Source organism: Scyliorhinus canicula, chromosome 2 (genome assembly GCF_902713615.1).
Source record: "Scyliorhinus canicula chromosome 2, sScyCan1.1, whole genome shotgun sequence".
Classification (NCBI taxonomy): Eukaryota; Metazoa; Chordata; class Chondrichthyes; order Carcharhiniformes; family Scyliorhinidae; genus Scyliorhinus; species Scyliorhinus canicula.
The window spans coordinates 13,519,365-13,544,534 of record NC_052147.1 but is presented as its reverse complement, the minus strand read 5'-3'; the positions used below and the strand labels follow the sequence as shown (position 1 = coordinate 13,544,534).

The 25,170-nt window shown below is 48.0% G+C and overlaps 1 long non-coding RNA gene across 1 annotated transcript in view; it reads left to right on the top strand.

The window, feature by feature from the left end:
- The window catches only part of LOC119962354, a 68,616-nt gene that overhangs the window by 25,203 nt on the left and 18,243 nt on the right, over nucleotides 1–25,170 (top strand). Inside the window, exon 2 of the long non-coding RNA XR_005459837.1 lies at nucleotides 6,364–6,486. This is a non-coding gene — a long non-coding RNA (uncharacterized LOC119962354). The remainder of the gene's footprint in view (nucleotides 1–6,363; nucleotides 6,487–25,170) is intronic.

Here is a 25,170-nt window from a genome sequence, read left to right as displayed (position 1 = left end):
CTTTCGGAACTGTGGGAGGAAACCGGAGCACCCGGAGGAAACCCACGCAGACACGGGGAGAACGTGCAGACTCCGCACAGACAGTGACCCCAGCTGGGAATCGAATCCTGTTGCTGTGAAGCAACAATGCTAATCACATATACATTTCTGTGTTTGTGTGTGTGTATTTGTATGTGTTTGTGTCTATCTGTATATTGGTGTACGTGTATGTGTGTGTGTATTTGTGTCTGTATTTTTGTGTGTATATTTGTGTATTTGTGTGTATATATTTGTGCATGTGTTGATGTGTGCAAGTACATTGTGTATCTGTGTGTGTGTGCATATTTGTGTGTATATTTGTGTGTATGTACATTTGTGTGTGCATGTGTATTTGTGTGTATGCAGGAGCAAGTGATCTCCATCACACCTGACCTTTGGGCACAAAGTAAGAATTGGCTGAGAAGCCATTTCTGGGCATTGATCTCTTGTGTCCAATCCACCCCGAAACTGCGCCAAAGGCCACAAAAGAGTATTCTAGAATCCCTAAAGTGCAGAAGGAGGCCTTTCGAGCCATTGTGTCTGCACTGACTCTCTGAAAGAGCATCCCACCTAGGCCCACTCCCCCCGCCCTATCACTGTAACCCCACCTAACCTGCACAGGACGGTGGGAGGAAACCGGAGCATCCGGAGGAAACCCACGCAGACATGGGTAGAACATGCAAACTCCACACAGACACCCCAAGGCCAGAATTGAACCCAGGTCCTTGGTGCTGTGAGGCAGCAGTGCTAACTACTGCGCCGATAATTTTATTAGACTTTTCTTGTGGTGGATCAAGGAGCTGCAGGAGCTCTTCTCCTGGTCTTACAACAGTACCACGCTTGCAATTTGTCAGTATCACGTGGACCAGGCCCAAGGCCTTTTTATTCAGTAAGCCTCCAGCCGACTTCTGCAGGTTGCCATGGATGCACTTCCACCTTCACCCTACATTGGGGTGCCCAACTGGTTTCCTGCTCTATGTGGTCAACATAGCCCTCTTTGCACGCGAATCAGTGCTAAATAGTTATTGGGTTTGTCATTAAAAATGTGAGTAACGTTCAATTTATTTCTACCTCCTTAATATTCCACAAACCTCTGCACATTCTCATTTGAGGTATTTCTTTCCCTTCAGTGAAACCATTCCTCATTGTTTAGAAGCCCAACCCATGACACTTGGTTGCGTTGGGGGCGATTTTGAGCCCACCTTATCTGTCAGTATCAACGACGACTCAAGTCCAAAGTCTCACGAGAGTCGGAAAACGCGATTCAAGGCGCTGAGATCACGTTTTCCAGTTTTCCACGCCTTCCAATTTTCCACGCCGCCCACCCCAACCGGTGACGTAACGAGCTCCCGCCCAGAAGGGGCAGGACTCTCCCGTTTCAATAAATTTTAATAAATTTTAATATAATGAAAGGGCTTCCCCGCAATGTGCTGCCCCCCCTTCACCGAATATTCGGACCTCGCCAACGAGATATCACGTCGGCGAGGTTTACAACAGGTATTGAAAAACGTGAGGCAGTCAAGGGGAATCCTGGCAGAGGAGCAAATGTAAGTACAGCCCCTGGGAAAAGAGGGACATGCCTGGGCGGTGGAGCCCCACGGGGGGGGGGGGGGGGGGGTGGGGGGTTCCTCTTATATGTGAGGGACGGAGTTTCCCCGATGGGATGGAGTGCTCCGATCCTTACGGAGAGATGGGGGGAGGTGGGGGAGGGGAGGGGGCCCCGATGCCTGTAGGGGGGGCGGGAGATGGGGGGGAGGGGGGGGGGGGGGTTGCCACGACACTTGTGGTGGAGGGATTGGGTCATTCCGATGGGTGTGGGACGTTGAGTCACTCTGATGCCTGTCGGAACAGTTCACTCCCAACCCTCATTGAATATAACGAAGCGATGAATTGGTCAAAGCACCTGTAGCTTCTGTGCACCAGTCCTTCCTCGTGAGGCTATAAAGTGGTCAGTTAATGGTGACTTTAAGGTCCTCATCTCACCGTCACCAGTATTTTACCTGTGACTGGGGGACGAGGGGGGAGGCATGGTGGGGGCAGGTCCATGCCATTCGGGTCCTGGCAGGTTTACAAATGCAGGCTGGCATCGGGTAAGGGGCGGCTGTAGAAAGGGACCTATTATGTGGGTTTCCTGGGGTGATCGGAGGCACAGCTCCCCCGCAACAAACCTCGATCTTCAACCCTTCACCAGCCTCTTGAACCCTGCCCTCACACCACCCTCCTCATGGTGACCCCTGAACCCAGGGACTACCTGGGTTTCCCAGCATGCCTATGGTCCAAAGAATGGCCGCTGCTGCCAGTTGGCACTGCTGGGTCTACAGAGCGGCCGGCCTTCTGATTGGCCAGAAACTCTCTAAGGCAGGACTCTCCTCCCGGGACAGGGCCAGAAGCCTCGCCTTGAAGCGATCACGCTGCTGTCAGCGATAATTTGTTGTGGGACTGCCATTATGACCATCGGCACTGACTCTTTAGTTGGCGGGGCGGATGTAGCACCCTCTAGATCCCAGCTCATTGGCTGAGCAAACTGAGGTCAACAATAAAATAATAATAATCTTTATTATTGTCACAAGTAGGCTTACATTAACACTACAATGAAGCTACTGTGAAAAGCCCCTAGTCATCACACTCCGGCACCTGTTCGGGTACACAGAGGGAGAATTTAGAATGTTCAATTCACCTAACAAGCACGTCTTTCAATGGCTTGTGGGAGGAAACCGGAGCACCCGGAGGAAACCCACGCAGCCACGGGAAGAACGTGCAGAATCCACACAGACAGTGACCCAAGCAGGAATCGAACCTGGGACCCTGGCACTGTGAAGCAACAGTGCTAACCACTGTGCAACCGTGCCGGCCACCAAAGATTCACACCCTCTTGGTTTAGTCCGAAATGGCTGAGCTCTTAATCTGAGATTGTGAACCCTCATTCGAGATTCTTCAACCAGGGTAAGCATTCTCTCAGCATCTACCCTGTCAAGCCCTTGCGACCTATTTATAAACACACGTGTTGTGATACATACACAAATACATTTTTTGTAAATGTACAAGTAGTGCAGTTACCAGCCGATTCTGAACTGCTCAATGACTCCCCTGTTGTTGCCCAGTGAGTAGCCAGACCAAACGGGAGCTCCAATCACCAGTTTGTCAACAATTATCTGAGGGGTTCTGCTAAAAGGTCACAATCTTAACTCTCGCCCCAGATGCCTGCAAATCTGCTGAGTACTTTCAGCACTTGTTGCTTTTGTGTGAGCTTTCCAGCGTTTGCCAATCTCTGCTCTCGCACTGGTGAAGAGGTCTCAGTTTATGAGCTCGGCTCAATTGATGAGGGACAAGGTCAGCCAGAGGTTCCCGCGCCCGATCGCTATCCAGTCACCTCTGCCGCGAGTGGCTCCGGCTTCAGCTGGATTGTACTTTCCTGCATCTCGTTGGAAGGTTTGAGTCAAGGTTCCCCCAAAATAATTGGGCAACTTCGGGAACAAACTGAAGGGTGGCCAGTTAATCTCCACCTGGGGTAGGAGCCAGCTGCCTTCAGGAGGCGACGAGGGAGTGGTTCGATGCAAAATGCGCTGATGAAATGAGTTAAATTTCAACGAGTAAGAATAGAGGCGGGCGAAAACTCTGCATTTACTCATTGCCTTAAACAAAGTTTAATTGGTCACCAGGGATTTCCAGCACATCGGCGAAAGTGAAAACAGACCTTGACACTGCTACAGTGGGGGGGGGGGGGGGGGGGGGGGGGATGCACGGTAGCACAGTGGTTAGCACTGTTGCTTCATACAGCTCCAGTGTCCCAGGTTCGATTCCCAGCTTGGGTCACTGTCTGTGCGGAGTCTGCACAGTTCTCCCTGTGTCTGCGTGGGTTTCCTCCGGGTGCTCCGGTTTCCTCTCACATGTCCCGAAAGATGTGCTTGTTCGGTGAACTGGACATTCTGAATTCTCCCTCCCGTGTATCCGAACAGGTGCCCGAGTGTGGGCGACTGGGAGCTTTTCACAGTAACTTCATTGCAGTGTGAATGTAAGCCTACTTGTGACAATAATAAAGATTATTATTAAATGGAAAAAATATACCCAAAGGAAGTGTTTTGCCGTTGGCACAAATGACTTGAAATGAACCCTTTTTGAATATTAAATGCCTTTCGGGACCTGCATGTTTACCCAGTGGCAAAGCAAATTGGTTGAATGCCAAATTAAATTTCCAGTTTGTTGGTCAGGTTATGAAAGTGCACCATCCCCACACTTTGCACACTGCGGAAAACCCATTCACTCGGGTCTTGTTGATTTCTTGCGATTCATTCAGGAACTGGAGAATTTCCCCCCAAAACGGTTCCTCCCAGAGCCGTCATTTCTGATCCTGCCCAAAGTTCCTAATGGCCCCGACCGCATGGTTTCTTCGCAGTGTCATGGTGCTCGGTTGTATTCCTTTTATTCAACATCTCCATCTCTGTACCTGTGAACAGATTCTGGAAGCCCGCATTAACATAACATTAATATAATTATGGTGTGATTTGCATGTCTTTTTTTATTCACTTTAGCATTCACAAAATTGGCTTGAGGATCAGAAAGGATCCAAAGTATGCAGAACAGCAAACAATTTTATCTATCGTTTCAATACAAGCGCAAGTAAAATCATCAGCGAACCTAAACTCTACTGAACTAGCTGAGCAGCATTCTTGGTTGTCTACTGTTTTTTTCCAAATATAATTTAAGCTTTAAAGACGACACTTAACATAGTTAAGCTACTGCTCAACACTTAGGGCAATGGAGACCCGGATATCAAAGCACCAATATGCAGAATGAATGTCAACAATGAAGGGCCCCTGTAGCCATCTGGGATGGCCACTTCCAACTAGGTACAGAGCAACTCGCAAAGACTGATGGGTAAAATGGACAAGCCAAGATTCAGGCAGGCTCAGAGCCTGAAATGCATATTCGTCAGCAAAGTCCAGACGGCATTGAAACTCCGTCCCATTAGCACGTTAATCAGGCTGATTAGCAGGTGATGGCCCATCTCCCTAAACACAAAGGATTGGTATTCCAGCAACTGGGATAGTCCCAGACATTTCGGCGCCACTCCCTGTCCAAGGGAATTGCAAACAACGGGGTCAATGACCGCTTGGGACACGCCCAGCCATCCAGATCCCTGCCCACCTATTGGCTAAGGAATCGAACGGAGTGATCAGGGATCACCCAATTAGTAAGGCCCAAATCGAAGAACCGCCCAAAAGAGCGTGAAAGGAAGAGTTCGCCATATGTTCGCTCTCTTTTGGCCTTGGTACCCCGGTCACGGCCATCGCCAACTGCAGCAACACCAGAAGCAAGTTCGAGTTCAACGCCCGCTACTAGACGGATGAGCCCAGCTGAGTAGCAGTTACCCCTTCGAACTCAAGAGATCCAGAATTGAACAGCGGCCATTGTTTCCTGACCTAAACCGGGTGCCCGAAGTTAAGTACAGGTTGTCTTAGTAATAGGTGTCGTTAATTAGTAGTGTTTATGTTGCATGATTGATTGTATCTAAATAAAGTACCCTTGACCTTGAACTAACTAACTGGTGTCTGGCTCTTTGATCGATAACCGGTTGAAACTTGTGGTGGTATCATTCGATACCTGGCGACTCTAAGCATTCGGACAAGACAATATATAAAGAAGGCAAATTCACTGATTGCCCTAATTGGAACAGAGCCACAGAAAAGACCAAGCAGTAGAGATAAATCGACAACCAGGGCTGGCTCAAGGCACCGGCAACTCGGGCTGTCGCCCGGGGTGCCATGTGCTAGGGGGTCCCGCGCATGCGCAGTTGGGCCGGCGCCAACCAGCGCATGCGCGGTGGCCGCACTCCCCCAGTGTGGCCGCACTCCCCCAGGGCGGCCCCCCCCCGGTCCGTCCCCCCGCTCGGTCCGCTCCCCCCCCCCGCCTCGGGTCCGTCCCCCCGCCCCCCCCCTCGGGTCCGCCCGCCCCGCCCCCCCCCTCGGGTCCGCCCGCCCCGCCCCCCCCCGGGTCCGCCCGCCCCGCCCCCCCCCTCGGGTCCGCCCGCCCCGCCCCCCCCTCGGGTCCGCCCCGCCCCCCCTCGGGTCCGCTCCGCCCCCCCTCGGGTCCGCTCCCCCCGCCCTCCCCTCGGGTCTCCCCCCCCCCCCCCCCCGGGTCCGCCCCCTCCCTCGGGTCCGCCCCCTCCCTCGGCCCCGCCCCCTCCCTCGGCCCCCCCCCCAGGGCGCCGAAGTTCAGCTTGCCCGGGGCGCCAGCAACCCTAGGGCCGGCGCTTCTCATGGATGGTCAAAAAACTCAGCCTTTCTCTCACCACAGACGCTGCCAGACGTGCCGAGTATTTCCCACACTTTTCTGTTTTTATTTCAGACTTCCAGCATCGGCGGAATTTCGCTTTTATGCACCAGCTACAAAATGGTGTCGCGATGAAGCAAAAATGCTCAATACTTGGGGCAAAGTGGGCTGCTTATCGACACATTGGAGCCACGGGATGTGAGAAATCTTCTTTTTCTTTATTCTTTTATGGGTAGCGGGAATCACTGGCAAGGCCAGAATCTGTTGCTCATCCTTTATTACTCTTAAACTGAGTGACTTGCTGGGACATTTCAGAGGGGCCGCTAAGAATCAACCACATTGCTGTGGGTCTGATGTCACACGTAGGCCAGGTCAGGTCAGGATGGCAGGTTTCCCCGAACCAGGTGGGGGGGGGGGGTGTTACGATAATCGATAATGGTTTCATGATCATCGTTATACTTTTGTTCCGGATTTTTATTCAAATTTCACCATCTGCCATGGTGGGTTTTGAACCTGCATCCCCAGAGCATTAACCTGGGTCTCTGGATTGCCAGTCCAGTGACAATACCACTATGCCACGGCCTCTCCCATAGGGGCAGGGGTAGGCCATATGTCCCATTGAGTCTGCTCTGCCATTCAGTACAATCATGACTGGTCTTGAACCTCCTGCACGATCTCCAATCCCTTGGAGTCTAAAGATCTATTGATCTCAGCATTGAACATACTCAATGATTGAGCCTCCAGAACTCTGTGCTGTAGAGTGATAGCGTTTCTGCCCATCTCATCTTAAACGGCCAACTCCTTAAACTGAGACGCTGCCTTCTAATTCTTGATTCCTCAGCCAGGAGGAACATCCTCTCAGCAGCTACTCTGTTAAAGCCACTCTGAAGAACCCGGTCGCCAGTGAATGGCGCGCTGTTGAGAGACACACGGCTGAGTGGGCGGAGAATCCAGCCCAATATCTTTCAGGTTAAGAAGCAGATGTAATATGTGAACTGCACTCAGTTATGTTTCTGCTGGTCTGGGAGATATTGACCTGGTCATTTGGCTTTGGATTTGGATTTTGTTTATTGTCACATGTACTGAGGTACAGTGAAAAGTATTTTTCTGCCAGCAGCTAAACAGATCATGAAGTACATAGAAAGAACAGGAAATAAAAGAAAATACATAATAAGGCAACACAAGGTATACAATGTAACTATATAACACCGGCATCGGATGAAGCATACAGGGGTGCAGTGTTAATGAGGTCAGTCCATAAGAGGGTCGTTTAGGAGTTGGTAACAGTGGAAAAGAAGCTGTTTTTGAGCCTGTTCGTGTGTGTTCTCAGACTTCTGTATCCCCTGCCCGGTGGAAGAAGTTGGAAGAGTGAGTAAGCCAGGTGGGAGGGTCGTTGATTATGCTGCCCGCTTTCCCCCGGCAGTGGGAGGTGTAGATGGAGTCAATGGATGGGAGTCAGGTTTGTGTGATGGACTGGGCTGTGTTCACGACTCTCTAAAGTTTCTTGGATCGAGCAGTTGGCATACCAGGCATACCAGGCTGTGATGCAGCCAGATAGGATGCTTTCTATGGTGTATCTGTAAAAGTTGGTAAGAGTTAATGTGGACATGCCGAATTTCCTTAGTTTCCTGAGGAAGTAAAGGTGCTGTTGTGCTTTCTTGGTGGTAGCGTTGGCGTGGGCGGTCCAGGACAGATGTTTGGAGATATGTACCCCTCGGAATTTGAAACTGCTAACCATCTCCACCACGGCATTTGTATTTATAGTGATAAAATGATGGGCAGAGTTTCTGAGGCTAATATAGCCACGGAACTGGGATATCATACCATGATAACAGGGTAGTTTGAAGAGTATGAGAAGAGTTAAGTGCATTTTGATGGATGCATATTGTTACTCTGATGTCCCATTTTCATTGAACCATAATTTTGTGGTATTATGCATGGAATGTAAAGATAAAACGTGGAATTACTACCAGAGTATATTGTACTCACACTGGAATCTTGTTAGACCTGAGAACCCATATTGGTTTGTGTGTTTACCTTGTGCTGTGGAAGATCTGAGTGCACCTTCTGGATTGTGAAGGGTGATATCCCATCCAAGTTCTAACTCTGCAACATTATAACTGCATGTATCTGTACTCTGACAAAATAGAACACAAAAGCAGTCCAACAACTGCACTTCAAGGTCATGAAATGTGCTGTGTAAGTGTCAGTTATTTTTTTTTACATAGAATTTACAGTGCAGAAGGAGGCCATTCGGCCCATCGAGTCTGCACCGGCTCTTGGAAAGAGCATCCTACCCAAGGTCAACACCTCCGCCCTATCCCCATAACCCAGTAACCCCACCCAACACTAAGGGCAATTTTGGACACTAAGGGAAATTTAGCATGGCCAATCCACCTAACCTGCACACCTTTGGACTGTGGGAGGAAACCGGAGTACCCGGAGGAAACCCACGCACACATGGGGAGGATGTGCAGACTCCTCACAGACAGTGACCCAAGCCGGGAATCGAATCTGGGACCCTGGATCTGTGAAGCGATTGTGCTATCCACAGTGCTACCGTGCTGCCCTTTCTTGCTAAAATGCTTTGAAGGTAATATTGCTGCCCAGCTAAGACTTCTACTTGCATGCCTAGCTGCAGAAGGTTAGACTAGGCAGATTAGAAATTAGTGGTGATGAGGCTCAGTGAATTGGCTCAGCGAGTAGTCGTGTCATTTGTTGAAGGACAACCCCAGCTTCAATCACCGGTGGGTGCTCATTTATCTGATATCAGCTATGGTGTCAGCAGGGAGGGCACAACTGGTCAAAGTACCAGCGGACAACCCAAAACCTGCGGAGCCATGTCCTATAAAAGGGCCAATGCGATTGGGAGAGGAGGGACAAGGGAGAAAACTGCCAGGAAATATTGGTGAAAAGCATAGGATGTATTCTGCAAATTGGGAAGACCGTACAAGGCGAACTTACATTCACGCCACACAAGTGACAGGCAATGACCATCTCCAACAAGAGAGAGTCGAAACATTTTCCCCCGACATTCAGGGCATTGCTATTGCCGCATCCCCCACAATCAACATATTGGGGGTTACCATTGACCAGAAACTGAACTGGACTAGCCTTATAAATACCGCGGCTGCAAGAGCAAGCCAGACATTGGAAATCCTTCAACGAGTAACTCCCCAAATCACGTTCACCATCTACAGGTCACAAGCCAGGAGTGCAATGGAATACTCTTCATTGGCCTGGATGAGTGAAGCTCCAGCAATACGAAGAAGCTCAACATCGGGGCAGCAGGGTGGCGCAGTGGTTAGCACTGCTGCCTCACGGCTCGGAGGTCCCAGGTTCGATCCCAGCTGTGGGTCACTGTCCGTGTGGAGTTTGCACATTCTCCCCGTGTCTGCGTGGGTTTCACCCCCCACAACCCAAAGATGTGCTGGTTAGGTGGATTGGCCACGCTAAATTGCCCCTTAATTGGAAAAAATGAATTGGGTATTCTAAAATTTATTGCAAAAAAAGAAGCTCAACATCATCCAGGACAAAGCAGCCCACTTGACTGGCATCCCTTCCGCCAACATATACATTCACTCCCTCCACCAATGACGCAGAGCGGCAGCAGCGTGTACCACCTACAAGATGCACTGTCGCAGCTCGCCAAGGCTCCTTTGGCAGCACCTTCCAAAACTGCAGCCTATACCACCAAGAAAGACAGGGGCAACAAATGGATGGGAATACCACCACCTGTAAGTTCTACTCCAAACCAAACCTCATGCTGATTTGGAACTGTCAAAACACCGTTCCTTCACTGTGCAGGATTCACCGATCCGCTAGCTATGTGTTTCTCAGCAGTGCGCTGTTCCCTGGCGGTGGGATTCTATCTTCCCGCCGAGTGACGATGGGACTTCCCATTGTAACCATCCCATGCCGCCGTGAAACCCGCCAGCAGGGCTGCGCTGCTAGCAGGGAAATTTGAATGGCTATGACTGGAGAATTCCGGCCTCTGTTTCCGGGTCAAAACTCCCTTCCTAATAGCACGATGGGTATGCCACGGGGGTTCAAGAAGCGTCTCACCATCACCTTCCCCTGGGCAATTCAGGATGGACCACAATATTGGCCTCACCAGCAATGCCAGATCCTATAGAAGAATAAAAACAATACAAGTAACTGATGGCGGAAGAGGCGAGGACTTTAAAAGTCAACCCTTTGCCCCATATGGGTTTTTAATGAATAATTTGCGCGTGCTGTGGGGTTGAGTGGGTTCTGGGCTGCATCGGTTAAATCAATGGATTGGCAGAAGCTTTAGACCGTCATGTACTTTAACGATGTGGCGTTCGCGAACCCAAGCTCACTCATTTCTCCTGTGAAATCACGATGAATTGAGAGGTTGGGTTCTGCCTCGCAGGGTGCTTGAGGGCAATATTGCTCCCCGTGCTAACGTAACCCATTCGTCAGCCTGTTTAAAATGACTGCACAAACATGTAAAACATGCAGAGAAAATTAAATTCCAAAATGCTTCACTGAAATGTTCTCATTAAACTGAGGAAACAATCTTTGCCCCGGGGCCTATGATTTATTTTTAGATCGGTAAGTCAATTAAATTAAGGCTATATATAGTACTGATCTCGTTCTGGCTAGAATCCCAGTTTTATTTTTAAAAAAGCTCAAATGTTTGGCAAGGTTTACTGATGCAGTGTTCTTGTTTCATTTTCAACATGGAGACTCTGCTTTGTCTTGTCACCGATGGCCTGTGGATTTCCTGAGGAAAGAATGGGTGTCAGAGAAATCTTTCGAAGTGTTTATCAGTGCATTATTTCATTGGGGAATCTCCAGACATTCTAGCGAAGTCGTGTTTGACTGGCTGACGCTCACAAGAAATGCGATTCACCCATTGTACATCGTCTGATGAGAATTGTATGCTGACACCTGATCTGCAGCTAATTATTAGTTATGCGGACTTTTTTGTGTGCATGCATATGAAGCTTAGCTTAATCTCAGTTTATTCTGATAATGAATGGATGAACCTTCAATGGTTCATACATTTGAGCAGAAGCATTAACCCATTCAAAATAAATGGGTTAACACCTCCATTCAAATACCAAACAAAGGAAAGCCATATTAACTTCTTAAGCACATTTTCTGTGAATATTAGCAACAGTAATTTCTTGGCTTAGTATGATTTTTGTGATATATATTTTTTTTAATTTTTCCAACTTTCCAACTTGTGGCATTGCGGTTAATACTGCTGCCTCACAGCTTCAGGGTCCTGGATTCAATTCCTGATTGACTGCCTGTGTGGAGTTTGCACTTTCTCTCTTTGTCTGCGTGGGTATCCTCCAGGTGCCGAGATCCGGTTTCCTCCCACTGTCAAAAGATGTGCAGGTTAGGTGGATTGGCCGTGTTAAATTTCCCCTTAGTGTCCAAAAGGTTAGGTGGGATTACGGGGATAGGGGGGAGGTGTGGGCTTGAGTAGGGTGCTCTTTCCAAGGGCCGGTGCAGACTCGATGGGCCGAATGGCCTCCTTCTGCACTGTAAATTCTACGAATAAGGGCCAATTTAGTGTCGCCAGTCCACCTACCCTGCACATCGCTTTGTGTTATGGGGGTGAGACCCACGCAGTCACTAGGAGAATATGCAAAGTCCACACGGACAGTGACCCGGGGCCGGGATCGATCCCGGGTCCTCAGCGCCGTGAGGCAGTAGTGCTTACCTCTGCACCACCATGCCACTCCCTCGTTTTAGTATCATTAAAAAAAAAAAAATTTAGAGTACCCAATTTTGTTTTCCAATTAAGGGGCAAGTTAGCGAGGCCAATCCACCAACCCTGCACATCTTTGGGTTGTAGGGGTGAAAACCATGCAGACACGGGGAGAATGTGCAAACTCCACACGGACAGTGACCCAGGGCTGGGATTGGAACCCAGGTCCTCAGTGCCGTAGGCAGTAATGCTAACCACTGTGCCACCGTGCTGCCCTTGGTTTTAGCATCATAACTGGATCCTAAGCTCCTAACTGGCTCTTTCAACCTAGCTTAAGGATTGCAAATCGCATCATTCTCTGGGCATATGTCCTCTTGACCGAGTCCAACTATGTGTGTGCACCGCAAAGAGTTACCATTAAACAGAATGCTTTTGGTGATGGCTAACACAGGGCAATCGGCAGTGAAACCGGTATAGTTGCGCAATGAACCTGTCACTTTGGTTTACTGCTGGTTGGGTCAGAATGAAAAACTGATTTTGGTTTGAGTAAAGAGTTTGGATACCCTTCCGGGAGATAAAAAGCAGATGATTATTTATTATGCAGGTTCCTCCACTAAAATCTTATGTGCCCATTAATCCTGGGTTGTTAGTGACAGTGCGGAGAGTGGAGTGATGATCTGCCTTGGCTAATTTGTGGATTGACTTCGCCCCAAACAGAAAATGCCTGTCTCGGTACAAGAGCGTTATGTGGGTATGAATTATGGCTGCATTCCCTCGTACTAAGGAACACTGTGGTTAAAAACTTCAATTAAGCCTATTTATGTGCAGGAACAGCAGATTCAATTAACTCCAACAATATTGCAACTTTCCAATTGTTACACAGCCCATTCATCTGGGCCCTTGACATTAGTTCGGAAAGTCAATTTGATAAAAGCCTATTGTTATTATTACGTGGAATGAGTCTGGGAAAATGAGTGCGTTGTCCTATATAAATTGCATGTGGTGATGAGCAAGTGTTGACCAGAGTGGCATAAACCATTGCATATACAACAAATCTGCACTGTTTAATATTTTCTGGAGCACTATTCTGAATGCGCATTTACTAAATAGATAACACACATGACATGTACATGTCTGTACAAGTATGAAATGTAACGGGCAGCAAACAAGATCGGCCCTCCCCTCACAACCCTGTGAGGTTTTGACGCTAACCGGGTGCCCAATCTCTGTTGAACTGGTGTTGCCGGTTCTACCAGGCCCCGCTCTGCCAGCGTGACGACGCAAACTATTCCCCCAGAATTTCTATGCACAGAGTGCCAGAGAACCCAGAAAGGAAACTTGGCCGTGAAGCTGGAGAGCTGGAGAACCCCAGCTAGCACACAGAAAGTGGTACTCTCACCACAGCGGGCAATGTTTGGGGTATCTTTTTTCACCCTTTCCCCCATAAAGGGTGGGAACAGCTGTCTTAAAGATGGCTGCCCAGTCACCGTAGACGCTGGCGAGCCCCTCCGTTGCCTTCGGCACAGAGTTGAGCGGCCACCAGTCCACGGGTCTCCCATGTGCAGGTCCGTCCTCCGCCTCCACCTGTCGCTTCACCACACCCCCATTGCCGCAGAAAGAAAGAAACAAAGATGGCGTTGCACAAAAAACCGGTGCGAGAATGGTATTAAAGTGGCAGAATTTGCACAGGAGCTATCCCACTCTCTCAGCTGTGACGGTCTGTGTTCACTGGCATGGAGAACTATTATGGCCGAAGACTTCTTTGGTTGTGGGAGATGACCATGACGTCTTGTGTGCCTTCTCCTGCTCTTCACACATCCCAGCACTCTGCTGGGCTGCCTCCTTGAACCGTGAAATCAATCAACCAATCGGGTGGTTTCTTCAGCCAAGTCCACTGGGGCAGTGCTTGAGGTAGACAATACTTTCACCACCTCAGCACCTCAGACACCACAGCCCCTGCAGAATGGAACATATCTGGGAGCCCAGGGCAAAGAGGGCAACACGTTCACCAATTCCAATCAACCCAATTTAATCATCGGAACAAAACATGTGCTGTAACTAACGCAGGGATCTGTGCGAGGACCCCAACTGTTCACATTATCTATGAATGATTCGGATGAGGGGACTGAATGTATTATCTCCAAATTTGCAGGTGATATAAAGTTGGGTGGGAGGGTGAGCTGTGAGGAGGATGCAGAGATGCTTCAGCGGGATTTGGACAGGCTGAGTGAGTGGGCACATGCATGGCAGATGCAGTATAATGCGGATAAATGTGAGGGTATCCACTTCGGTAGCAAAAATCGGAAAGCAGATTATTATTTGAATGGGTGTAAATTGAGGGAGGTGGATACTCAGCGAGACCTCAGTGTCCTGTGCATCAGTCGCTGTAAGTAAGTTCGCAGGCACAGCAGGCAGTAAAGGAGGCAAATGGCATGTTGGCCTTCATAGCGAGAGGATTTGAGTACAGGAATAGAGATGCTTAACGGCAATGGTATAGGTCGTTGGTGAGGCCACACCTGGAGTATTGTGTGCAGTTTTGGTGTCCTTATCTGAGGAAGGATGTTCTTGCTCTCGTGGGAGTGCAGCGAAGGTTTACCAGGCTGATTCCTGGGATGGCAGGACTGTCATATGAGGAGAGACTACGTTGGTTAGGATTATATTCATTGGCGTTTAGAAGAGTGAGAGGGGATCTCATAGAAACTTACAAAATTCGAACAGTATTCGGGTAGTTCAGAAAGAATGTTCCCGATTGGTGGGGGAGTGCGGGACTAGGGGTCATAGTTTGAGGATAAGGGGTAAATCTTTTAGGGCTGAGTTGAGGAGACTTTTCTTCACCCAGAGAGGGGTGATTCTGTGGAATTCACTACCAGAGAAAGTAGTTGAGGCCAAAACGTTGTGTAATTTCAAGAAGGAATTAGATATAGCTCTTGGGGCTAAAGGGATCGATGGATATGGGGGAAGGCGGGATCAGGGTATTGATCTTGATGATCAGCCATGATCATAATGAATGGCGGAGCAGGCTCAAAGGGCCGAATGGCCTCCTCCTGCTTCTATTTTCTGTGTATGTTTCTATGTATGTAACAAAATCATTCTGTAAACGATAAGCACTTGAAAAGTATGGAATAAGGAAGGCCGTAGGATTTCTTAAATCTGCCCCATCTGCAGACCATATTCAAATGACTCTACTGTGTATACTACTGAATTGATTTCATTTCTAATTAGAGCAAAGTTTTGCTTTGGACCTCTTAAGTTAACTGGGTACAACTGCACATAACCCATCTATTCTTCCATCTCCTTTATTCATTCTGGCATTCCACAGGTGAAATACTCATTGACTCAGCAAGTCAGGATTGTGCAAATACAATCACTGTAGTCCAATAGGTTTCGGATCTCTGTGTATGAATTCTTTTGTCGCCTACAATAATAATTATGGTTTACTTTTTATTCAGCTGTTTTTAAAAGCAGTTATCTGGTATACCCTTGAGTATTTTTGATGGACAGTTGTTCCACACAGCCGGTGTTATCTGTGAGGGAACAAAATCTTGTAGGTGAGTCTGATTTTGAGACTGTTAATTTGGTGTTCATGTCTTCTCGTTCTGCTCCTGTAAACAGCAGCGTGACAAGAACCAGATTATCTGCTTTCTTGATGTTAATTCAGAAATACATGTCACCATGATACCTTTCCTGTTCACAATAGCTGTTTTATATTAGCTCCACAGAGAGGGTAATGCTTCGATTTGACATTACATCCTCAACTGTGTAGTCCTCCCTCAGTACAGGACCGGAGCGTTAGCCTTAATTGTTGTGCTCAAGTCCTGGGTGAGATTTGAATCAATGACTTTCTGATCCAGAAGCGGGAATGCAACCGACTACGCTACAGCTGAATTGCGGCTCAAGTTATGCAAGATGTACCACCAAAGTGGGATACTGCGCTGCGTGTTTTATTTTGTAGCATTACATGAAGATACGCTCTTCTGATTGGATCCTAACTGTTACACTGTTACAGTGCAGTCACTGTGAGACAAAGCATCCGAACAATTCGCATTCAAGCATCCGAACAATTCACATTCAAGCATCCGAACAATTCACATTCAAGCATCCGAACAATTCGCATTCAATTCACCTTACCAATTGAGCTCAAATATAAGAAGGCCATATCAGATTGCAACAGGATCTTGACCAATTGGGCCAGTGGGCCGATGAATGGCAGATGGAGTTTAATTTGGATAAATGTGAGGTGATGCATTTTGGCAGATCAAATCAGGGCAGGATCCATTCAGTTAATGGGAGGGAGTCGGGGACAGTTACAGAACAAAGAAATCTAGGAATATAGGTTCATAGCTCCTTGAAGGTGGATTCGCGGGTGTTATATTACTTGGGAGTAATATATATTACTCATTTGTTATGCCGAGTTAAACTCAACTTTGATGATGAATACACAAAGTCTTCCGGTAATGACAATTATTTATTGAGTAACAAATTAATATACTTGTGAGGTCTTTTCTTTAATACTTTTACTAGTAGTTGAGTTAACAAAGGTTGAATTAAATTAACAATGAATATAATACTCTACATTCTGAGTTTGCTACACTTCTGTTCTCCAGCTGCAACACACACGAAGAGAGAGGGAAAACAGCTTGAGCTTGCTTATATACTCCCTGTTAGTGTTGCCCTCTAGTGATCATCTGACTGTACTGACTGCACATAACCATTCATGTATTTACATGTGCAGAGATCACTACAGCAGGTGAACAAGGTGGTGAAGAAGGCATTCAGCATGCCAGGTATTATTGGTCAGAATATTAAATACAGGAGCTGGATCGTCTTATTGAAGTTGTACAGGACTTTGGTAAGACCACGCATGGAATACTGTGTTCAGTTCTGGTCATCCTATTATAAGAAGGATATTGTTAAACTAGAAAGAGTGCAGAAGAGATTTACGAGGATGCGACCAGGACTTGATGGTCTGAGTTATAAGGAGAAGCAGGGTAGGCTGGGACGTTTTTTCCTGGAGCGTTGGAGGTCTCGGGGTTATCTTATAGAGGTCTATAAAATAATGAGGAGCATCGATAATATAGATAGTCACCATCTTTTCCCAAAGGTAGAGGAATCTAGAACTAGAGGGCATAGGTTTAAGGTAGGAGGAGAGAGATACAAAAGAGACCAGAGGGGAAATTCCTTCACACAGAGGGTGGTGAGCATCTGGAACGGGCGGCCAGAGGCAGTGGTAGAGGCAGGTACAATGTTGTCCTTTAAAAAGCAGTGAGACAGTTACATGGGCAGGGTGGGTATAGAGGGATATGGGGCAAATGCAGGCAAGTGGGACTAGCTTAGTGATAGAAACTGGGCAGCATGGACCAGCTGGGCCGAAGGGCCTGTTTCCGTGCTGTAAACATCTATGACTCTAATCGCAAGTGGATAGTTCCAATACAAGCTGTTACGCAGGATATCTGTGCCTGATCACATTGACCCCGAGATTGTTTCTGTTCCTCAAACCTATCTCCTGTCTACCATCGCCCTGTTGAAGGTAACATGTCCAACATTACACAGAATGTTCTCGATGTGGCTTCATCGATCATTTCTGAAAAGTTGGAATAGCTTGTTTCATTTCAAATTAAATGTCCTTGAACTGCATCGCAGCACTTGATTAGTATGGTTGGAAATAGCTTCACATTGGCCATCTGCTTACAGTATTTAAACAATCGTCTCTACAAGCCTCCCAAAATGCAATTACCAGCCCTATGAAGCTCTTTGAATATACTTTCAACTAATTCTAATTATCTTTATACAGTGCGCCTATTCAGCCCAACACAGTATTAAACAATTTTCCTCGGTTCATTCCTGCTGGTGTCAGAGGTTTCTGAAATCAGCCTGTCCTCATATGAGCAGGACGAGGATTTATAGCTACATAGTTTTACAGAATTTACAGCACAAAGTTAAACCCTTCAGCTCAGCGGCCCAGACGAGCATCTATGCCTCCAGGAGCATCACCCCACACCCCAACCCAACCCTTCTTCCCCTCGCCCATTCACCACATCCTTCCACTGCTTTCTCTACCATTTAGGTTCTCAAACACTCCATTGTATAGTGAATTCCACGTTGGCACCACTCCACTGACTGGGAAAAGAGGATCATCCTGAACTGCTGACTGTATTTTTTGGTGGCTATTTGTATTGATAGCCCCGATAGCTTTGGACTCCACCCACATCTTCCCTCCACCCACTCTATCAAACGCATCCCATTATCCTAAAGACCTCTGTATCGGACCACCCCTCGGGCCATCAGGCTCAGAAGAATACTACCATTCCTGCAATGGAGCAAATGGAGCTGATGGAGTGGCCCCCTCTGCGGTGTGGGTCTGGGACCTAGGGGGGCCTTATGGTGCAGAATTCCAAGGATAGCCCAGGGCTCCCTCCCAGATATTCCCCCTTAAATGTAGAGGAGGGTCCTGCAGGGAATTCTCCTAAGATCCTACATTGGGTTCTCCCAGCTTTTACCCAGGTTCTGATCAGAATTCCAAGCCGTTCATGTGTTTTACCGTGAATGCCGTGTCCACATGCACCTTTATGTAAGCCAGTGAAAGGTTGTGCGTGTGTTCTTTTGACTTTGAAGTGTAAGGTTTTATAAAACCTGACCATGTTCGGAAACTTTCCCCATGCACCCCATCCCTCCCACGTCAACAATCCTGAGACTACATATGTGCAAATTAGGGCTGAGATTGCTAATTATGAGAGCAGCTAACTAGTTAGTAGGAAACTGTGTGCAAACAAATTAGGAAAGTTGCTCAGGTTGTTTTTGAATCATTTTGTCAGGACAGAAAAAGGGAAGTTTTTCCGTTTACTGCAAGCAACCTTTGGCTGTTCCATAGATTGCCTACAGTGCAGGAGGAGGCCGTTCGGCCTGTCGAGTCTGCACCGGCCCTCCGAACAAGCGCCTTACCGAGGCCCACTGCCCCCCCCCCCCCCCCCCCCCCCCCCACCTATCACTGCAACCTCATAATCCCATCTAACTGCATAACTTGGACACTAAGGGACAATTTTACCATGGTCAATCCATCTAATCAACACATTTTCGGACGATGGGAGGAAACCGGGGCAGCCAGAGGAAACCCACACCAGACATGGGGAGAACGTGCAAGCCTCACACAGACAGTCACCCAAGGCCGGAATCAAACCTGGGCCTCTTGTGCTGTGAGGCAGCAGGGCTAATTGCTGTGCTGCCCTGCCTGTTCGCAGCCACGCTTTACTGAACGACGACGTCCCACCTTTGCAAATGTGCAGAAGCACTATGTGATCATCAGTCAACAGTCCAAGCTCTTCCCTTATGATGGAGGGGATGATACTGGCGCAGTGGCTGGAGATAACTGGGCCAAGGACACTGATTTGGAAAAGCCCACAGCAAAGTCCTGAGACTGAGATGATTGGCCTTCAACTAACCACAACCATCCTCCTTTGCACTGGGTGTGGCTCCAGGCAGTGGAGAGCTTTCCACCTGATCGCCATTCACTTCAGTTCTGCTAAGGCTTCTTGATGCCACACTCGGTCAATTGTTGCCTTGATGTGAGGCAGTGCCGCTCACATCACCTCTGGAATTCAGCTCTTTAACCTATCTTTGGACCGAGGTAGTAATGAGGTCTCGAGCCCAGTGGTCTTGGAGGGTTGTCATCCTCATATCCGGTGGTCTTTTTTTTTACCCAATCACCCCTCCTCCTTGTGAGTACCTGCTACATTCCCCACTCAACGTGAGCACATCCTCACAACAGCTTTGCATGGATCTATTAATCATAACAAGAATACCTCTTTTCAGATGAATGTTAACAAGTAAGATTTGGGTTCCATTTAATTTGATATTTGGGCCACCATAGAGGATGTAAAAAGGGTGGGAAAATATGAGGAAATGAAAGGTTTCCTAGCCTTTTGTTCCCAATGCTTTCAGACTCCATGCTGAGTATTATGGATCCTCACGTCATTGAGGAGACAATTAATCACACAGAATATGCTGAGAAGATAGAGCATTTTGATTTTTTTTTATCCCTAATCCCTTACAACAACCGAGCAAAACTCCCCAAATAATGATCTAACATTGCAACTTACCTCATTCAATTCTGAACAGTTCCAATTGGGGTTTATGTTTCCAGCAATGGCAGATAAACAGCAAACTGATGTTCTGGTCATTATTACATCGCTCTTTGTGGGAGCTGGCTGTTCACAAATTGCCTGCTGCGTTTCCTACATGACAACCATGATTACGCTTCAAAACATGCTTCACTGGCTGTAAAGCTTTGGGAAAGTCGTAAGTGAAAGGCACTATACAAATGCAAAATCTTCCCTTCGGAGGAATTAGAAAGAGCGAGGAGTGAAGGAGAGAGTTTTATTTTCATGGTCTATCTCCGGGTTTAGCGACCTTTGCTAAGTTCAAACTGAGCTGAAACTCTGAACAAACCCCCTTTTGGGGAACAGTTAACATACATAACAGGCCAAGAGCAATGGACTCAAGAAACGTGGACCTTTTCACAGAATCATAGAATTATAGGGTGGAGGCGTGGGCCTAGATAGGGTGCTCTTTGAGAGGGACAATACAGACTCAATGGGCCGAATGGCCTCCTTCTGCACTGTGATAATTCTATGAACCTCAATTCCATTATTTACTTAACTTGCCTTCCCTTAAATCCATCTATTGTTTTCTCTTCAACCACTTCTTGTGGTAACGAGTTCCACATTCTCACTAGTCTCTCGCGGCAAAGGGGTTTCATCTGAATTTTCTATTGGGTTTCTTGGCGACTGTCTTATTTTGACGGCCTTTGGTTTTGCTCTTGTCCACATTGGAAACATTCTTTCTGTAATTCAATCTATCGGAACTTTTCAGAATTTTAAAGACCTCTATGAGGCCATCTCTCAGCCTTTTCTTTTCCATTGAACGGAGACACAGACGATTCATCCTTTCCTGAGTTTTATGACCTTGTCATTGTGGCATCAACCTTGTAAATTTCCTCAATTCTATTCCTTTAGAAATAAACCCCAGTGCATGGTTGACTTTTATTGTGACTTTATTCATCTGCAATGCAGTTTTTAGCGATTCTTGTAATTGAACTGTTAGATTCCTTTGCTCCTCTACCTGATTTGGGTCAGGAATTTCCACCCCACTCCCCCCGGATTGTTTTCCAGCTTTGGAGGTGGCTTACCATTGGCCACCAGAGGGATTTTACGGTTTCGCCCAAGTCTATGCCATCTTGTTTGGCTCACGCGTCCCCTCCATCACCGAGAAACCCGCCATGGTAGTTGGGGGGGGGGTCGTCTTCTGCTGGACTGGAAGATCCGGCTTGTTGGACCAGCTGGAAAATCCCACCAATTATATTCTTAAAATGTGACCCCTTATTTTTCTTACCAAAATGTAATATTTCACACTTAACTAAGTTGCAATTTATTTGACAATCATGTACCCAATCTGCATGTTTGTTAATGCTGTCTCCATTTGAGTTGCTATTTTTTCAAATGCCATGAAGAATGCCTCTTGATCATTTTCCTCAAATTTGGTTCGGACGTCCTGGGGGGGTGGGGTGGGGGGGCAACATGGGTCGTGTCAGGTCAGGTCACCCCCATACTTGGGGGAAGGGGGGGCCACCCAGGAAATCTGGGGAGGGGGAGCTGCTTTCCAACTAGGATCTCTGCGGTGGTGCCAAGGTTTGTCCAAAGTGGTTACAACAATGCCTATGTGTAGGGGAAATGTTTGCAGGAAAGGACAGATCAGGAGTAACATTGACTGGTTTGGCACCTACTCCCTTTTCTTTTCTTGTAGGCCATAGCATGGCATACCACAATTTCCCAGGATGTTTCACGGAACGATGCAGCGAGATCAGTAATTCGTCACTTCCCTGCCCACTGTTGAGGGTGGTTGCCTTTGATGTCACAGTCAGCACCAAGTTTGGCATTGAGTTATACAGATGGGGAAAAGACCCAGGTCTCCCATTCTTTCCCCAGGTCACCATGGCTGATGACAGTACCTCGATGACTGAAGTCACTATCGGAGCACGGAATCGGGGATTGAATTTCGGATTCACCTGGTCTGCGCAGCTCTATTCATTAGTGTATTCGCTTCATGAACCACCAGGTCATCAGGGCTTCAAGGCTCGTTTCAGTTCCTTGGTATCTTACCTAGCTTAGTGGGTAGTAACCCCACCTTGTCATCAGAAAGATGTGGGTTCCGGGCAGCATGGTGGCACTGTGGGTTAGCACTGCTGCCTCATGGCGCCGAGGTCCTAGGCTCGATCCCGGCTCTGGGTCGCTGTCCGTGTGGAGTTTGTACATTTTCCCTGTGTTTGCGTGGGTTTCGCCCCCATAACCCAAAGATGTGCAGGGTAGGTGGATTGGCCACGCTAAATTGCCCCTTAATTGGGAAAAAATGAATTGGGAACTCTAAATTTTATTTTTTAAAAAGCAAGTTGTGGGTTTAAGTTTCACTCTCGAGACTTAGCCACAAAACCAAGGCCCAGCATTCATTGCCCATCCCTAATTGCCCCTTGAGAAGGTGGCGGTGAGCTGCATTCTTGAACCGCTGCAGTCCCTGTGGTGGAGGTACAGTGCTGTCAGAAATGCTGTTGTTTGGTTGAGGTATTGAACCAAGACCCTCAGGCTGAGGTGAAAGGTCGCCTGACAATATTTCGAAGATGAGCGGGGAAACCCTCCTGCTGGCGTCGGCAAAATTTATCCGTCGATTGACATCGCTTGAAGAGGCCGTCGGGTTGTTACCTCACGGCTGTTTGTAGAACCTTGTTTTTTTTTTGTTTGAAAATTGATGCCTCCATTGGAACCACCCAAGAGCACTCCAGCGATGTTGTGGAAGGCACTACGGGAATGCAAGTCTTTATATATTTAAACTAGAATTGTAAATCTCCCACTCAATTTCCTGAAGTGCTTCACCTGCAAAGATAGATAGCGCCAAGCTACGGTCTAGCTGGTGCTGGCTGACCTTCTTTCAAAAAATATACTTTGACCTTCACTCTTTTGTACCAGAAATAGTAAATCTGTTGCCGGATGATTAAAAGGCGATTTAGATGTAGCCTGCATTCCGAGGCTGATTGACTGAAATACAGGATAAAATAGAAGAAAAGGTCAAATCACTGTGGCACCCGGGCAGAAAGCAGCATTTCCTTGTCAGCCTCACGTTAACCTGACGTGCGCACAGCTCCCAGCGGTTTGCAGGAATCATATCTGTGCGCATGCCGTTGATAGTTAGCATTATTGAACACAAAGTCTCTCAAAGAGGGATTTCTAAATCCCAGTACAGTCTGCTCAGAAAATTGGAATGGTTAAAAAATATCTATTTTTTCCCCCTCTATTCTCTCATCCGTGGCTGTCGCCGGGCTGGACCAGCATTTGTTGCCCATCCCTAATTGCCCTTGAACTGAGTGCCGTGCGTGGCCATTTCAGAGGCGGCAGCTAAGAGCCAACTACGTTCCTGTCGGGTCTGGAGTCAACACGGAGGCCAGACCAGGTGAGAGCGGCAGATTTCCTTCCCGAAAGGGCACCGGTGAACCAGGTGGGTTTTTACGACAACCGATGATAGTTTCATGGTCTGAGGCGAGCTTTCAAATCTGGATTCATTCATTGAATTTAAATTCCACCAGTTGCTATGGTGGGATTTGAACCCACGTCCCCAGAGCAATAGGCTGGGCCTCTGGATTACTAACTGTGCCAGGGGCATTACCACGACACCACCATCACCTCGCCAACTGCACCAGTCAATCATAATTATATTTTAACTTCCTCCCCACCTGTATCTGATAATAGTATTTTATTAGTGTCACAAGTAGGCTTTCAATAACACTGAAATGAAGTTACTGTGACAATCCCCTAGCCATCACACTCCTGTTCAGGTACACTGGGGGAGAATTCAGAATGTCCAATTCACCTAACAGCACGTCTTTCGGGACTTGTGGGAGGAAACAGGAGCGCCCGGAGGAAACCCACGCAGACACGGGGAGAACGCGCAGACTCCGCACAGACAGTGACCCAAGCCGGGAATCGAACCTGGGACCCTGGCGCTGTGAAGCAACAGCGCTGACCATTGTGTCACCACGCCGTCAGAGTAGGATTCCTCCATGGACTTGTACCTCAGTGATCGCTGCTCATTTATGAGTTCAGGAAGTGAGCAATTCAATTGGAGGGGAAGGTGACACCACAGCTGTAAGTCCTTCCCAGCATCGGTAAGCAAGGTACTACTCAAGGGCAGTCAACCCAGTCCAACCACAGATCTGTCCCTCATTTTACTCCAGGGCATTTATTTTTGGGATGTGAGTGTCACTGGCAAAGCCACCATTTGTTGTCCATCCATGATTTCCCTTGGGTCCCCGTTAGCGGATTGAATGGCGGGGTTGGGGGGAGGGGGGAGAATAAGGCAGGAAGCCCAAACACCGTGTCGTGCCGGTGCGAATTGACGTCGGGATCTTCCACTGCTGCCCAACTTAACGGGTTGCAATTCCCGCTGCAAGGAATTTTAAAGCAATTTGCTTCCCTCTGGCCTCGGCAGTGTAGCCGACATCCCTTGAATGAATTTTTGCAAAAATGGAATACAGACGAAGACCTGACTGGAATCCCCATCCCACCGACTGCCCCTCAGAAGGGGCTGTTACCTGAAGAAGGCCTGGGGCTACCTCAGAGTTCGGGAGAGAGGCCTCCTGCAGCGGATGAGGGTAGCACCTATCAGGTGGATCTTCCCGTTCAGTGTCCTCGAGAAGGTCCATCTTCCAGGCTCGGAGTAATCCTGGAATATCCATTTTCTTTCTTCAGGCTGCGCGTCGTCTTTCTTCAATGGTGGATCGGTCAGGTTTGGCCACCTGGCGCTCAGATATGCCAGCGGGGGGCCCACGCCATCCAGTCCGCCCTGCCCCGCCATGTAAGACATTTGGAAACCTCCAACTGCATAATTAATGAGGCTGAGGTCAGAAGATGCCGCTGGGATTTCCCCGAGGTCACCGAGTGGGAATCACTCCCCATGCCCGCCCCTGCCACGAGACTTTGTCCCAGGTGGGAAAATTCCGCCCAAGGAATCTCCTCATTTTTGACCGGGGTGTAAGATGTTGGTGAGATAGTGAGTGTCAGTAATCTAGCTGCTATGTTGAGAGCAGTCATTAAGCCCAGGCGGGTGAAGACGCTGATGTCAGTGGACAGGCTCTTATCCAGCCAGGCTCCTTGAAT